A 16,543-nucleotide genomic window follows, 5' to 3' on the forward strand; every position below is an offset into this window, starting at 1 on the left:
AGGTCCCGAACATTAGAAAATAGAAAATGTGATGATCTTTGTGTGTCTCTGTAAAATGTGTGTATGTGTGCGTGTGTTTGGGTGTAACGGGCCTTCTGTTTGGCCGCGCGGCCTGTCTGTCAGGCCGCGGGCCAATGGCAGGCTGCCTTATATAAAATGAGTGTTTTCAGTCTCTCCGGGTTGCATGTACTGTATGTGGAGCAGTGTACAGTGAAGCGGAGGTAGAGCGGCTCCGCGAGCTCCTCTCCACTTTCCCATAGAGGAACCCTGACTGGCCGCTGAGGGCGAGCCACACACACGCCCTCACGCCCGGCGAGCCCGCGAGGTAAGCGCCCCCCATCCCCAGCCCTTCCCGGGCGCTCTCCCCGCACTTTCTGTTTTCCTACTCACTTGCGAGCCGCCGGGCTGCAGCCCCAAGGACTCCGCGGCAGGAGCAGCGGCGGCGGCGGCGGCAGCCGGTAGGGTGGACTTGAGGAAGACGGAGGGAACCCCGCGCGTCCGGAGCCGCGGCTGGCCGCTCCGCTCCCCGGGCACTTTCCCCCTCCGCCAAAACTTTGGGTCGCGAGAGGTCGGGGGCGAGGGTCGCGGCGGCCGCGCCGGCGGGGGGCGGGGGGCGCGGAGGCAGTGCCCTGCGGGCGGGAGGCTGGGGGCCGGGCTGGGGAGTAGTAGGCCAGCCGGTGCCAGGCTGCGTTTGCAACCAGCACCTCTCGGCACACAGGCAGCGCCGCCCGAGAGGGGCAACGGGAGCCGGGGCGCGGGCAGGAGCAGCCCGAGGAAAACAACAACAGAGCCAGCCCTCAACGCCGGCGGGCGGCTCGTGGCCGCCCGGGGAGCCCCAAACTTCATCTCGGCGAAAGTACGTGGATCCCAGCCTGGTCTCGGCTGCCGGGGAGGTGGGGCCTGGGGAGCTGGGGCAGGGGAGGAAGGTACGAGGAGCCAGCCCTCGGTGGATTTATTGAACGTTTCGTGTGCGTCGGTGACCGGGAACAGCAGCCCAGTTGCTCGTTCATCTGGAGAGTTGGGATTTGGGTGTTCCGGCCCCGCAAATCGGTGCCCTCTCACCCCCCACCCCTAACCAAATGCGCGGCGAGTAGAGAAAGTGCTGTTTTAGTGCCAGAGTAGCCGGGAGGAAGAATAGGGGGAGAGGGGGAAGAGGGCGAGGGAGAAGGGGAGAGAGAAGAGGGAGGGAAAGCGGTGGGGGGGGGTGGGGGAGAGAGAGGGAGAGAGGAGAGAACGAGAGAACGGGAGGGAAGAGAGGAGGGGGAAGAGGAGGAGGGAGGCTGTGTCAGGATTTTGCTTGAATGTGGGATTATGTTGTGTCAATAAGTTTAAGGTGGAGAGAGCGAGGCTGGGGGTGGTGGTGGAGGGGAGGAGGAAGGCCTTGGCTGTTTAAAGTCTTATTTCTGAAGGTAAGTTATGGCATTGCATGGTCGCGATGACAGAAAACTTGCAGATCCTTTATCCGGGGATGGGGTCGATGCCTCTAAAAAGAGCTCCCCAGCCCTCTTAAGCCACACTCGTGTTACACTGTTATTTGCTGCGATCCGGGTCGCTAGTAAATTACAGAAATCAGACTCGAGGTTTCTTTTCCTCCTCCACCTCGTCTCGCTCGCTCACCCTCAGAAATTTTTTATTATTTTTTTAATTTCTTGGTATTGTATGAAACTTAACATAACTGAGACCAAACCCGAGTCCTGTAATTCACAAGGACCCTAAATCCAAGAATCTGGAACACGTTTATGTGTGAAATATCCGCGATCATTTCTGCTAAATGAGGAAGGTAAAACGAAACGATGCAAAAAGCTAAGACACAACATGTACGACAGAGGGGGGGGAGGAGAGGGAGAGACGGAGAGAGAAGCTATTTTTTGCTTTCCTTTCTGTAGAAAGGAAAATAAAGCGTGCATTCCCCTTCCCTCCCGGTGTGTAGGGTCTAGTCAATATTTTAACTGTCTGAGGACAAATTAGTCCAGGTGGATCTTGTTGAAAAGTTTTCGCGAGGTGGGGTGGAGGTGGGGGCGGTACGAAGGGGAAGGTGGGTGGAGGTTGTGGGGGATGGGGACGGAGCGAGCTCTGCCACTGCTAATGGTCATTGGCCTGGGGCTTTGAAACCATTGCCTGTCCTGCTAATGACACGTCCAGTTCTGGTCTCCAGGCCGCCGACGCCGGGCTGCCGGAGACTGGGGTACTTTACCCACGCGGGGAGGGGCTTTCTTCGCCATCCCCTGGGGTTGCCCACTCGCGGCGTGGGGGCCCCACGCGCGCCCCCTCTCCTGCGCGCCGCCGCCACCTCTGCTCGCGCGACTTTTGTAGCTAGCCCGCGGCGAGGGGGCGCAGGGGTCCCCAGCGCGGACGTCCCCGCGCGGCCACCCCGCGCCGGGCCCCACGCGCGCCGCGCCGCGCGGTCCAGGCTCGGAATGGCAGCGCCCGGCCGGGCGGCGGTGCCTCCCCGGGGGGCAGCGGAGGCAGCGGCGGTGGCGGCGGGATCTTCGCCGGGGCCCGCGGGAGGAGGAGGAGGAGAGGGAGGAGGAGGAGGGGAAGGAGGAGGAAGAGGAGGAGAGGGAGGCGTTTTCTGCCCAGACCGCCGCCAGTTCGAGCGGGCACGGGGACGGGGACACCCCACTCGTTGCTCCTCCGTTATGGAAAGGTGTTTAGCCGACTTTTACGCCCGGAGTGTGGGATTTGTACTTCATTTTTCTCTCCCCCCTCTTCTCCAAAGCAAGATGGACTCTATTCCCTTTCTCTTTCTCCCTGTGCCTCTGCCTCTGTCTTGTCAGCCTTTAAGATCGACATTTTGTACTAAGATGCAAACTTGATGGTGACCAGCAACAAAGGCGGGGTGGGATCCCTCGCTCCCTTCCTCTCTCTCGGTTTCCTAGCTCCCCCCACCCCGACCTCGGAGACCTGGTGGCCCTGCACTTGCCGCCGGGGGCTCTGGCGAATGTGTTTCCCGGCTCGGTTCCGATCTCCAATCTGGGGATTGTGACTGGGGCCGGGCGTTTGGGCGACGGCTGTGGCCGCCCCAGGTCTGCAGGGCTGAGGGCTGCGCTACCTGGACCCGCTGCCGTCGCCGTGCCACCTCCGGCCGGCTCCTGGGCACCGTGGAGGCTCGGGCTGCCTATCGATTGCTATGATTTGGTTACTGGTATATTTGTCCTGGGGGCGGCGATCACTTGGTGCAAGTTGATGAATGATCGCGGTGTGGGTTTGGGGTTTGCAGAAAAGGATCAACTTTCAGCTTTGTACATACGGGGAGTAGGGAGTGAGGGTGCTGAAGACACCCTGGAATGCCAGCTGGGCTACCCTCAGCCTCTGCTCTCTGAATACAGGGAGCTTCTTTGCTTTTATTGCTTCACAGGTTTGCGCGTGGGGGTGGGAAGTAGTGAGAGGGGAGGGTTGTTGGGGAGCTGGACTCCTGGGTTTTGGGGACCTTCCTTCATAGGTGTTGCAGGAGTTGGGGCTCTATTGTAAAGCTCTACCATACTGATGATGTACGTTTATTTGATACTTTATAGGTCACTATCATATGACAAAGGCTTTGCCGCAGTTCCATCTTCCTCCCTGTGTACTTTCCATTTGCCTTCCTGGGTAAGTATGCAAACTCTTCCTACAGGGAAGCTGGATGGCTATTAGTATGGCCTAAGGGTCGGTAACTGTTCACAGAAGAAGATGCCTTACTGGGGTTGCAACACCCCAGAAATCTTGTCTTACTGAGTTTCCCACAGTAGAAGTCAATTTATGATTCTTAGTATTTAGAACTCAATTGCTGTTATTTTAAGGTAGTTTAAATGTTTATTTCACATTTATCTGCCAAGTGTTATTTGAAAGCTTACTTTGAAATAGTCATTTTAATTGATAGTGAAATTTTACAGAGTTGAAGGCCTATGAAATTTAATACTAGATAATATTGTAGAAAGATTGTAGCCTACGAGTGGAGAGAATTATTAAAAACCCAAGGAAGCATCGTGCAGAATGCCTCTCTAATTATAGTGACTGACATTTGCTTACTCTTTCCTAGGTGCTCTGTCTTGGGTAACTTGGGCTGTTTGTGACAATTATTTTTGTGGTGGGGAAGGGTGGAATGGACAGTGGTGGAAGTGGACCAGCTTGATATAAAAGGCAAATAACTATTTCCAAATTAATCATAATTTCCTTCAAAATTTACATATTTGGAGAAATTAGGTATATTTTGACAGCCGATATTTGTAATAAACAGCGACTCTCAAATCCCTTAAGTGCTTTTTTCACATGTATGCTCCCAAATGGAAAAATTGGTGAAATAATGTGTGGGACAGCAAGTGCCTGAAAAGTTAGTTTTTGAGAAGTAACGGTCTAGGTGAGAGTTGATAGAACTTTTGAAAGTAGCAGCGTGAGCCCCAGTTACAGAAAACCAGCTTGCAGTTTGCCCCCTTCCATTGTAAGGAACACCTCAGATATTCCAAGTTGTTGATAAGTTAAGAAAACTATTTGTACTAAATGTGTTTATCAGTTGTGGTATTCGAGAATATTATCATAGTGAAGATGGAGTTTGTATTTTGTGAATGAAAATAGACGAGGGGTGCCTGGGTGGCTCAGTTGTTAAGCATCTGCCTTTGGCTCAGGTCATGATCCCAGCGTCCTGGGATCCAGCCCTTCACTGGGCTCCTTGCTCTGCGGGAAACCTACTTCTCCCTCTCCCACTCCCCCTGCTTGTGTTCCTGCTCTAGCGCTCGCGCTCTCTCTCTCTCTCTTTCAGATAAATAGGTGACATCTTAAAAAAAAAAAAAAAAGAAATAGACTTGAACTCTGTTTTCCATAAAACAAAAAGGAAAGAAATCTTATCTGTTCTGTTGCCTGACTTGCTGGGTTATTATATATGTTACTAAAAGCTTGTCTTAGTATTGAGAGGAACTGAGGACCAGGTTTTTCTGGTAGTTTCCATATAGTAGCAAAACATACTTTGACATTGCTGAGAACCTTAGGTGATTATAAGTTCTGTGTCCAGCATCTTTTAATGGAAAGTAAATATCACATTATTTTAGATAGTTAAGAGAACCTCTTAATATGTTACATACATAACAGTCTGATTGGACTGGTCAGAATGAGATGATCTGTAAGATGAATTTAGTGCACACCGAAATATGTGGATTTCAGTGTTTTTGATTTTTTTTAAGGTTGTTTGCAAGAGAAGTTTCTCATTTTTGAACATATGGCAAGAGTATTCAAAATGCATTCCTGATTTACTAAAGAACACCACATTTATACATGTGAGGCACATTATTTTGTTCACTAGAGCAAACTTTTAATGTTAGTTCTTTCCCCATGGAAGTATATTTGACCAATTCACAGTTTAAAATGGGAATCAGTAATTTCCAGAATTAAAGCGATCTGATGAGCTCTTGCATTTCTTTGAGATATCAAACAACTGGTTCATTAAAACAATATTTTCAAGAACAGTCTCGGTCTTTGAAGTCAGAGTAGTTTTTGTAGTGTAAAACTTGTAGTAGTGATCTAAAAGAAGTCACCCTGACAATGAATTGCCAGTTATTTGCATCCAAAACATATTTACTTGATTTGAAGCTTAATTATCAAAATAAGAATTTAGATAGAGGTTTTGCTTCTATATTGCCAAGAGTTTCCAAACTTCCCATTTTATTATTCTGCATATCTCTATTAAGTTCTGAAACTGAAGTCTTAATTTGCATTTCACATTTAATGCTAGCTCTTGAAAAGAGGAGGTTAATATATGTTGTTTCTTACTTAGTGCTACAACTTGTGGAGCTACTGTGGCCAGTTTAGAAAGAATCTTCTGCTAGAGACTTTGATATTTACAAAAATTTGTAATTTTGACACCTTCCTTTTTTTTTAATTCATCTTGATCTTTGTATCTAAAAAAAAAAAGTTCTGGGTTTAGGAGTTTGTGAGATAGCTCTGCCTTAAACATGCATATAGCTCTGCTCTACAACTTCAAAAGTGTATGCCACCTCTGACCTTATAGATCTGATCTTTATACTTAATCCATTGAAACAGAGATTTGTTTAGACATTGAATTGAGAACACAGCTTTGAGTGGAAGCTAGGATGAACACATAATTATGGCTTGCTTATGCTGTAAGTGACTATGTAGTTGATAAGGCTTTTTGTATGTAGTTAAAAAGAAGGAACAGTCTCATAATGTGGCATAATTCATGAAAAACTGACTCAGCAAACTAAAGTATAATGTCATATTTCTCAGTAAAATGACAAACATAATTTCTAATTAATCATCATCAGCCATATTAAAAGTTTATGTTTTCCTACATTTCACAGAGCATGGATAAAGCAAGGGCCACTTTTTTTTTTTTAAAGATTGTATTTATTTATTTGACAGAGAGACACAGCGAAAGAAGGAACACAAGCAGGGGGAGTGGGAGAGGGAGAAGCAGGCTTCCCGCTGAGCAGGGAGAAGGGCCACATTTTACCTGTATCTTAACCAGGAATATCAACTACTTTTACATTAGAAATCTTTCATAGAAGTAATAAAGACTTCACAGATCAACCCTACTGAAAAAAACTTTTTGAAAATGGCCTGGCTGTTTATGCTGTATTAGAGGAAATCCTTGAAATTATTAGTGTCTTATAAAAGTACAGAAATGTTTAAAATTGTGATATTTAAAGGTTCTAAGTTTACTAAATTTAGGCAATTAATTGTGGCAAATTGCATCACCACCAGTGTGGGATACCTGGATTTTAGGACTTAATCTTAAGCAGTGCTTAACTTAAGAAAGAGACACTTTTCTTGAACTTGTAGTTTGAAGTCCACCTCATTTTTTTAACATTTCACCACTGAGGGCACCTTTTAAAATAGGTCTGAGTGATATCTTCTTTATATTTTTAGTCAACTTCCTTCCTCTCACTATGAAATGAAAACATACCCGAATTATAAAAACATTGTAATTTCACTGCTTGGTTTTTATTACATGCCCTAGGTAAATTGGATACAGTTGGTCCTCAGGCTATACTTTGAGAAACACTGCTCTGAAGGTAGTAAGGACTAAGTCTAAAGATTGAATGAGGGTCTTCCAGCTAGAAGATTCTGTGACTGTAATTCAGTCAGTGGGTTTGTACTACCTCAAGGGCAGTCATCACAGACTGTGTCGAATTATAGAGATTTCTATATAAGTTATACCTGAGGAAAGCACTTTTTGAGTATATCTTCTCTCAACATTCATATATGTTCATATTATCCCTTAAAAGGCAATTACAGTTTCTTAAAATGCCAAGACATCACTTTAAGACTGTAAAGATACATGCAGATAATCCCCATGTATTAATGGGGATTGTTTTCATTTTTTTTTCTTTCAAAGAAAAGGATGAGATGAGAACTGGAATAAGTACCAGTTACACAGTGGAAATGCAAAAGCGGGCAAGCCAATAGTGAATTCCATCTAAAAGTATATATAAATACAGAGGAGATGAAAGACTAAGGGAATGAAAGCCTTTTTTTTTTTAAAGATTTTATTATTTGACAGAGGCACAGTGAGAGAGGGAACACAAGCAGGGGGAGTGGGAGAGGGAGAAGCAGGCCTCCCATGGATCGGGGAGCCCGATGCGGGACTCGATCCCAGGACCCCGGGATCATGACCTGAGCCGAAGGCAGATGCTTAACGACTGAGCCACCCAGGTGCCCCGGGAATGAAAGACTTAAAGGATTGAATATAGACCATGAAGCGTTGACACACCTACAAAAATATAAACTTAATAAGTTAAGATACGTGAGTCAACTCAAGGATCTAGTGAAATAACTATAGCTCATGAGGCAGTTATATAAAGTACAAAGTGAAAAAAAGAATGAGTTGGATTTTCTGAAATCTTAGGAAAATAAATACTGTAAAATATTGATTGAGTAATTAAACCAATAGTTAAACATGGCGCTCAGGTGAAGAGATCAGGGGATAAAACGGAAGTTCCTGGGATAGAATAACTGAGATCTGAAAATGGACATTGAATGTTGGGTTTTTTGTAAAGGGAATAATTACATAAAGTATCAGTAACTTATTTCAAAAGAGATAAGAATGAGGACAAAAATTGTTTAAAGCCCCTGTATTAAATGTTTTTGACTAAGATGTATGGTAAGAGAAATGCCTTTTATATCCCGATCCACATATAAAAACTAAGCAAAAGTTTTGCTGAAACAGTACTAGGAGTAGTACCCTCTGGTATTTTCTATTCGTATCTGATCTTTATAAATCTAATGTGTTCCAAACTATTTTATTAAAAAAACACAGTGTTATTCGTTACATTGGTCTTAGGACTTAGAGTTTGAAAAACACCAACCTGGAGGACTTGTTAGAAATGGAGGCTCCCAGGGGCGCCTGGCTGGTGCAGTCGGTGAAGCATGCGACTCTTGATCTCAGGGTTGTAGGTTTGAGCCCCACGTTGGGCGTAGAGATTACTTAAAAATAAAATCTTAAAAAAAAAAAAAAGTGGTCCCAGGTCCCATATCCAGATAAGCTGATTCAGTGTGACTGAGGTGGGGCCTGGGAATCTGCGATTTTTTTTTTTTTTTAAGATTTTATTTATTTGAGAGAGAGAGAGAGTGAGAGATAGAGAGCACGAGAGGGAAGAGGGTCAGAGGGAGAAGCAGACTCCCTGCCGAGCAGGGAGCCCGATGCGGGACTCGATCCTGGGACTCCAGGATCATGACCTGAGCCGAAAGCAGTCGCTTAACCAACTGAGCCACCCAGGCGCCCTGGGAATCTGCGATTTAAATAGTGCTTTAGTGGTTCTGAAGCAGGTGCAAGGTACTCTGACACACTTTGAGAAACTGGTGTAGGAGACAGATGGCTAAAGAGTGAATAGGAATCCTGCACTGAATGTGGGATTCAAGTTCTTAGACAAGGTCTCTTCCAGCCTCAATATTCAGTGGCTGTATTTCCGTCAGCATGTTGGCAATACCTCAGTATGACAAGAGCCCTTGTCACCCTCTGTTGAGAGTAGCAGGTGTAGTACGAGGAACAGAGGCTTGGAAGTCAGAGATCCCTGGACTCCACTACCGTTGCCCCTCTTGCTTACTGACTGAGGGACTTGAAGCATGTCACTTCAAAATAAACTTCCTTCATTATGTGCAAAAAGGCGTATTCATATTTACCATGCAACAGAATGAGAATTACACAAGACAGTGGCATAGACCCTTATCCACAGTCATCACTCCATATATGTGTTCTTCTAGTTCTGTCTCACCTCATCCCAAGTCCCACTAAGTCTGAAGTTTTTCGAAGCTTTAATTTTTTTAAACTTTTTTTTTTTTTTTTTTTTTTAAGGAAACTCTACCCCCATGGTGGGGCTTGCACTCATGATCCCAAGATCTAGAGTTGCATGCTCTGCCACTCTGTGCCCTTTAATTTTTGTTTTCTCTAAAGTGCATTTGACGTTTGAACAACACAGGGGTTGGGGTGCCAACTCCTCCCCCCCATGCAGGCAAAAATCTGCATACAACTTCTGACTCCCCAAGAACTTAACTACTAATAACCTACTGTTGACTGGAAGCCTTACTGATAACGTAAACAGTCACATATTTTGTGTGTTAAATGTATTATAAACTGTATTACAATAAAGTGAGCTAGAGAAAAGAAAATGTTATTGGGAAAATCATAAGGAAGAGAAAATACATTTCAGTAGAGTACTGCAAATATCCATGTGTAAGGAGACTTGTACAGTTCCATGTTGTTCTGGTGCCGAGTAGAACTCTCAACGCTGGTATCATGAAACACTGGTGCATTTTTACCTGGGTGTGAGATGTTAGGTAAGCACTTCATTACTGACAAAGGAAATAGTAAGAATAACCAGGGTAAGAGATAAAAGGATAAAAGTGACAAATAACTGAGGCATGTCATAGTTAAGTATGGTGCCCCTTCAGATTTGGGGAATGATTTCCGTACTTCTCTAAAAAGAGAGCACGGGTCAGGAGAATAGGTCTTTTCATATTTCAGAGTGGTTAGTTGTTGGCATTGGGCGTTCTTTCCGGTGACTTAGATCCATCTTGGAATGTCTTAGAGCATCCGTTCTCAAACTTTATTCTGCTAAGACACATGCGACTGATGTTTACACACAGGGCGTTATAATTTCCCTGTTTATAGACATAGATAAATTATGTGGTGGGTTTATAGGTAGTTCACAGTGTGATAAAGCCACTTCTTTCCCTATCAAGAAAATAAATCAGAATGTAAGTGAGAGTGATGCTGTCGTTATGAAAATTTTGAATACACCTATATACAAACATGTAAAATTCTTTATAAACTGTGGTATTTTGTTCATAACTAATTACTTGGGCATTCCTCACAACCAATTAAAACTTACCATTGTGTCAAGGCATGAAGATTGAGAAGCGTTACATCTGGAGTGCGTAACAAATTACATTGCGCAGGATAGCCACTTAAATAAAAAAGAGGGGCAAACTGAGGAGAAGATGAATGGGAAATACGGCAAATCCCTGAAATCTCAAACAATGCAAAAACCAAAAGCTAGGGAAAATGCAACATGTGGTCAAATGCAAAGGAAGTACAAAAGACTATAAGTATCAGTGTTCTCAGACATTCCTGTCTCACTCAAATACTCATTGCCTCTAACAGACATTTATTTTTTTATTTTTTATTTTTTTTAAAGATTTTATTTATTTATTTGACAGAGAGACACAGCGAGAGAGGGAACACAAGCAGGGGGAGTGGAAGAGGGAGAAGGAGGTTTCCCGCTGAGCAGGGAGCCTGATGCGGGGCTTGATCCCAGAACCCTGGGATCATGACCTGAGCCAAGGCAGATGCTTAACGACTGAGCCACCCAGGCGCCCCTAACAGACATTTATTTTTAAGTAGTCACAACATTTATTTAATTTATTTGAATAAATTAAAATTAGGTAACTTGTGTTTCCTAATTTTTTAAAAGATTTTATTTATTTATTAGAGAGAGCGAGCCTGTGCACATGCAATCGAATGTGTAGGAGCTGGGAGTGGGTGTTGGGAGGGACAGAGGGAGGGGGAGAGGCAGACTTCCTGCTGAGCAGGGAGCCAGACCTGGGGCTGAATCTGGGGCTCTCCCAGGACCCTGATATCATGACCTGAGCCGAAGGCAGACGCTTAACAGACTTAGCCACTTGGGCGCCCCTTGTTTCCTAATTTTTAAGGTTCTCTTTGCCAGGAACAAATCTTTTTATTACTTTGCTAAATTTTAATTTACCTTACTTTTTCATCTCTAATAAATTAATAAGCTCTATATATTTTGAAAATGTCTTTATACTTTGATGTATAATGGTATTGGATATACATTCTCAACCCTTCATCTAAAAAAATCTCAGAAAAACTAAGTTTTTTTTTTTCCCTCCAAAAGTCTGACATCAAAGCTCATTTGGTGGCAGAACCTGACTGTCATGGGCTTGTTTAAAGTAGTTTTAAAGCCCACTTAGAAAGAATATTCACATATTTTGCTGTAGAGATAGTAATATATTTGGCTATGAGGTGCTATCCTAGATCTAGTTAGGAATGTTACGTAATATATGCTGTATGCTCCTTCTGACCTTTAAGACTCACAAAAATCTGAAGCATACCTGGACCTAAGGGTTTCAGATAAGGGACTGTGATCCTGTTGTATTAACTTTCTTAGTCCACACAGTGAAATTGTCTGGTATTCCTACCCATTTAACTCAGTGAGTATCCTTTTGCTGATTTTGATCACTGATTATCTGAATATGTTGAGTTCATTGCAAGCTGGTGAATCACATAAGATATCCTAACAAGATATCTTAATGTTACATATTAACTCAGTCAAACTGTCTTTTGAAACCCCGTAGCTTCAGTTATGAAGGTGGAAAGCATCAGAGGTTAATAAAGTCAGGTAAGCAAAATGGTAGCTAACATTTGTACCTCCTGAGTGGGGCAGTGAAAGGCTCCTAGGTAAGGAAAGATTAAACACACATACAGCACACCCCACCCCATCCCTGTTACTTGAACCTCCTATACCATTTTGACATTGTGATTCCTTTTTTGTTTTTGCTGCAGTTGTTAGTTTTTTTTTTTTTTTTAAGATTTATTTATTTGAGAGAGAGAGTGAGAGAGCGAGCACGAGTGGGGCAGAGGGAGAGGGAGGAGCAGACTCCCCACTGAGCAGGAAGCCTTCCCAGGACCCTGAGATCATGACCTGAGCCAAAGGCAGGTGCTTAACTGACTGAGCCACCCAGGCGCCCCTGTGGTTAGTTTATTAAACAAACACACACATTGAAATCTGTACTTGAAATTTCTACCAGGTTGGACGTTTCTCATATAATGGTGAACAAAATTTTGGCTACTTTCATTATGGTTTACTCTTAGAGTTTTGTGAAGGGGTTACATTTCCTTTATTGCTGCTTACACATTTCTTTCTATCAGAAAAGTAAAAATAGAAAGTGTTTTCTGCAAATTTAGTTTACTCTAAGGTGAGAATGTTTTTGGGTTGTATTGTTTCATAGAGGTTCTAGATACCTTTATTTTCAATGATAATGAAATGATTTTTTTTTAAAGTAATCTTTATGCCCAACATGGGGTTTGAACTCACAACCCCAAGATCAAGAGTCACATGCTCTACCAACTGAAGCCAGCCAGGAGCCATACATTTAATTTCCTATAAAACCACTATAGAAAAACATAAAGTGTGATGTGAGGAAGAGTACATATGACACACTAGGAATAAACTTAATAGCTGTATCTGATCTATTGTTATGGTAAGACTTAAATCAGTCTTCATTTGGTATAGACTGAAATGGTTAATGGCTAAAGAAAGTTTTTCTTCTTTAATTACTTACTGATACAACTATATCCTTTGGTGTAGGAAAGCCACAGATTGAGTAATTCAGAGGGAGTCTTATTTACAATGCTGATTCTTAATCTTACAAAAATGCTGAGTTGTTTTTCAGCTTTTGGTGCACCTCTCAAAACTCAGCCAAGTGTAGAGTTCTCATTGACTGCAAAGGGAATGTGGGAGAGCATGGAACAAAATGAGAAATTAATTCTCTACGTCCAGCTGTCAAATTCTGATTATCTTTTGAGTTACTGAAGTTACATATTTTTTTCTTTCTGGTCCCCTCTCCCTTCTTCTCTTTCCTGCTCTTTCTTTCTTCTCTCCCCTTCCTTCTCTTCCTTTCTCCCATTCAAGTACTAACCAGGCCCAACCCTGCTTAGCTTTCAAGATAGCGGACTCTCCTCTCCTTTTTTCTGTCCTCCCTGAGGTCTATTTGTCTGTCTATTTTTTTTTTTTAATCTCAGCCTTTTATTGTATTCACTCATTTGTGATCTGTGATACAGCCTATAAATATTTGAGAATGAGTATGGAATTTTCTCTTTTTTACCATTATTTGATTTTAAAGATTTCTTTTATAGTTTTGAGTTATTTTAGTAATTTATCATTAGGCATATAATAAAGTTGTTAATATACAAGTTTAAGACTTACACAGTTCCCTACATGTAAGTGTCAGGGAGGGATTATGAGGAGCCTTTAACAAGGCTATGTGAGGCAAAGTAAAGTTCTCCAGTCAGTTTTGTGTTTTAGGGTGACAGGATGACTACACAGGTTCATTTATATTTAAGGGAAAGTTGAAAGCAGGTTTTAGAAGAGTTTCCCACATACTATTTTACTTTGGGAGGAAGGGGAAAAGATAATTTGGACTGAGGGCATCCTTAGGAAGCATAAGTTTGATTTTTACTACTTTCTTTTTCACAACTTTTTGATGAAAGGTAACTCTATTTTAGTGATGAAGAAACTAAGTGTCAAGTTAAGTAAGAGACAAGTAGCAAGAGACTGTGCCAGGCTCAGGAGGCCTGTCTGCAGTGCCCCAGTCTCCTGAGCTTTTCCTGTATTTACCTGCCTTTAGGGCCACATTCCAAGAGGTTAGAACTGAGGAGTGTGGGGCAGCTTTCAGTCAAGAATTCCTCCCAATTTTTCTTTCTCCCAAAAGAGAAATTTTCATTTTGAAGTGATAGGGTTGGAACACTACTCTCTATCATTCTTAAGGGAGGTAGACGAGAAAGTCTCTGAACTGGGCCCTGTTGTTGATTCTCATCAGCGGGGTTACAGTCAAAGACTAAACCAGCCCCAAACTTAGTTTATAAATTGACATTTAGTGAACTTTCTTTCTAGGTGGTGTATCTGCTATAGAAATGTCTAATAACAGTTATTGTTTTTACTGTTTACTAATTGCTCTGGTACATCAGTAGAAATCATTTGTTGAGTTTTTCTTTTTTTCTTTTTTCTTTTTTAAAGATTTTATTGAGAGTGTGAGAGAGAGAGCAAGAGCAGGTGGAGGGGCAGAGGTAGAAGCAGACTCCCTGCTGAGCAGGGAGCCCAGTGGGGGTTTCATCCCAGGACCCCGGAATCCTGACCTGGCGGAAGGCAGACACTTAACTGACCTTTCACCCAGGCGCCCCCAGGAGTTGAGTTTTTCAGGCTGAATATTCTATGACGTTTTTACTCTGGTACTTTTTTTTTTTAAGCAAATTTATAGACAGTATATATCTATAGATACCTTACATATTTTTTTTTGTTTTTGAAGTATAGTTGACATATGATGTATTAGTTTCAGATGTACAACATAGTGATTTGACAATTTCTATGCATTACTCAGTGCTCATCAAAATAAGTGTAGTCACCATATGTCACTGTACAATGTTATTACAGTATTATTGACTATATTTCCTATGCTGTACTTTTCATCTTGGTGACTAACTTATAACTGGAAGTTTTTACCTGTTAATCTCCTCTACCTATTTAGCCCGTTTTCCCATTCCCCTCCCATCTGGCAACCACCAGGTTCTCTGTATTTAAAGAGTCTGGTTTTTCATTTGTTTGTTTGTTTTGTTTTTTAAATTCCACATGTAAGTAAAATCATATGGTATTTCTCTTTATCTGACTTACTTCACTTAGAATAATGCCTTTTAGGTCCAGCCATGTTGCTGCAAATTCATTTTCATGGCCAATATTCAGTGGCGGTGGCAGCAAGGGGAGTGGGGGTGTGTGTGACATCTTTATCCCTTCATCTAACAACGGACACTTGGGTTGCTTCCATATCTTGGCTATTGTAAATAATGCTGCGGTAAACTTAGGGGTGCGTATATCTTTTTGAATTACTGTTTTCATTTTCTTTAGGTAAATACCCAATAGTGGAATTACTGGGTCATATGGCACTTCTATTTTTAATTTTTTTTAGGAACCTTCATACTGTTTTCCACAGTGGTTGCACCAATTTACATTCCCACCAACAGCGTATGAGGGTTCCTTTTTCTCCGCATCCTCACCAGTACTTGTTATTTCATGTCTTTTGGATAATAGCCATCCTGACTGGTGTGACACTCCAGTACTTTTTAATACTTAATTGGTGAATATATTTTACTAAAGGAATTTACCAATATAACACGGATAGTGTTATAAAATAGTTTTCTGACAATTGCTTTGAAAATAAGTTCACTATGAGTAGAAAAATTAAGCAGATTCATGGACTTCATTTCAGAGTATCTGATGATCAAACATGAATTAGATATAGGATTAGTCAAAAGTTATCATTTTTTTGAAGTGGCTCATGGGTAGTTTTGATGTATTTTTACCTAAAAAACTTATTTCTACTGTGATTAAAGAAGAGATTTTATAAATTACACATTTGTATACTAGTAGCAAATCATTTAGGAAATACAGAGTAACTTGTTACTTTTTTTGTACTAAGAACCCTATTTATCTGAAATTAAATTCTTTTAGCTTTGCAAATTCAGCAAAATCAGAGCCTAATTCACCTATAGAAGATACAAAGTTTGTCATTCTTTGTTGTTTTTTAATTGCTTTTCTTTTTCCCTGATCCACGAAACATGTGAAGAGGATGGTTATTTATTTTGTCAAGGTAATTTTTGTGGATGATAATTTTATTAAGAATGTGCTCTTGAATTGTTTAGGTGGAAATATTTTATCAAAGGTGTTGGGCTTCCATTTCTTGTTTTTCACCCCCCCTTCCCCCATCAGCTACTTCTATACTGTTTTCATTCAAGTAGGTTGGTTTTATGGCATTTGACATCTTTCTTTCTACTTGCTTTCTTAGGTCATATTCAAAGAACATTTTACATATTAAATAATTTGCTTAAGTGTTGGTGAGATTCAGGTAGCCACACCGAGTATCAGTTTAATTCAGTGTTCATGGATCCAGTGCCCATGGTATGTTGATGTTGACTTAAACTTTGAGGATATAAAGATGAATGTGGAATAGCCCTGGTCCTTAAAGCAGATGTAGTCTATTGGCTGGAAAAGCCCAGTAGATGTAAATATCATATAAGTTATTCTATGCTAATCATTCTAACACCATAACATACAGTAGTACTGGAGTAAATACCCTGAAAAACTGGCAAATTCCAACATAGGAGCTGGACGTTGAAATACAGGGGGAGTTTCTTGCTGTTACAGGTTTTGTCGTAATTGTCTTTGAGCTTGTGAAACTAATTTGGTCCAAGCACTAGAGTGGGTTTTAAAAATCAGGCTTCTAAGCTTTATTTGGCTTTTATTTAAATATTAGTGCATCATTTTGTCTT

General features: G+C 42.1%; 1 protein-coding gene across 6 annotated transcripts in view; it reads left to right on the top strand.

Annotated features, from left to right (window-relative positions):
* The first annotated feature begins 203 nt into the window (after positions 1-203).
* Positions 204-16,543, top strand: part of BBX (BBX high mobility group box domain containing) — a 270,487-nt gene continuing 254,147 nt past the window's right edge. For 4 of the 6 annotated variants that reach the window (XM_028110530.2, XM_028110537.2, XM_028110538.2 and 1 more), the window contains exons 1-2: positions 204-325; positions 3,516-3,588. The gene's annotated coding sequence lies outside the window, so the exon portion shown is untranslated. Of the gene's footprint in view, positions 326-747; positions 857-3,515; positions 3,589-16,543 lie in introns of those variants that run through there. The other 2 variants (XM_028110540.2, XM_088024403.1) reach the window with 2 other exon arrangements.

This window comes from Eumetopias jubatus, unplaced genomic scaffold, assembly GCF_037043125.1.
Source record: "Eumetopias jubatus isolate StellerSeaLion01/CBP00866 unplaced genomic scaffold, mEumJub1_p1.0 scaffold_1, whole genome shotgun sequence".
Classification (NCBI taxonomy): Eukaryota; Metazoa; Chordata; class Mammalia; order Carnivora; family Otariidae; genus Eumetopias; species Eumetopias jubatus.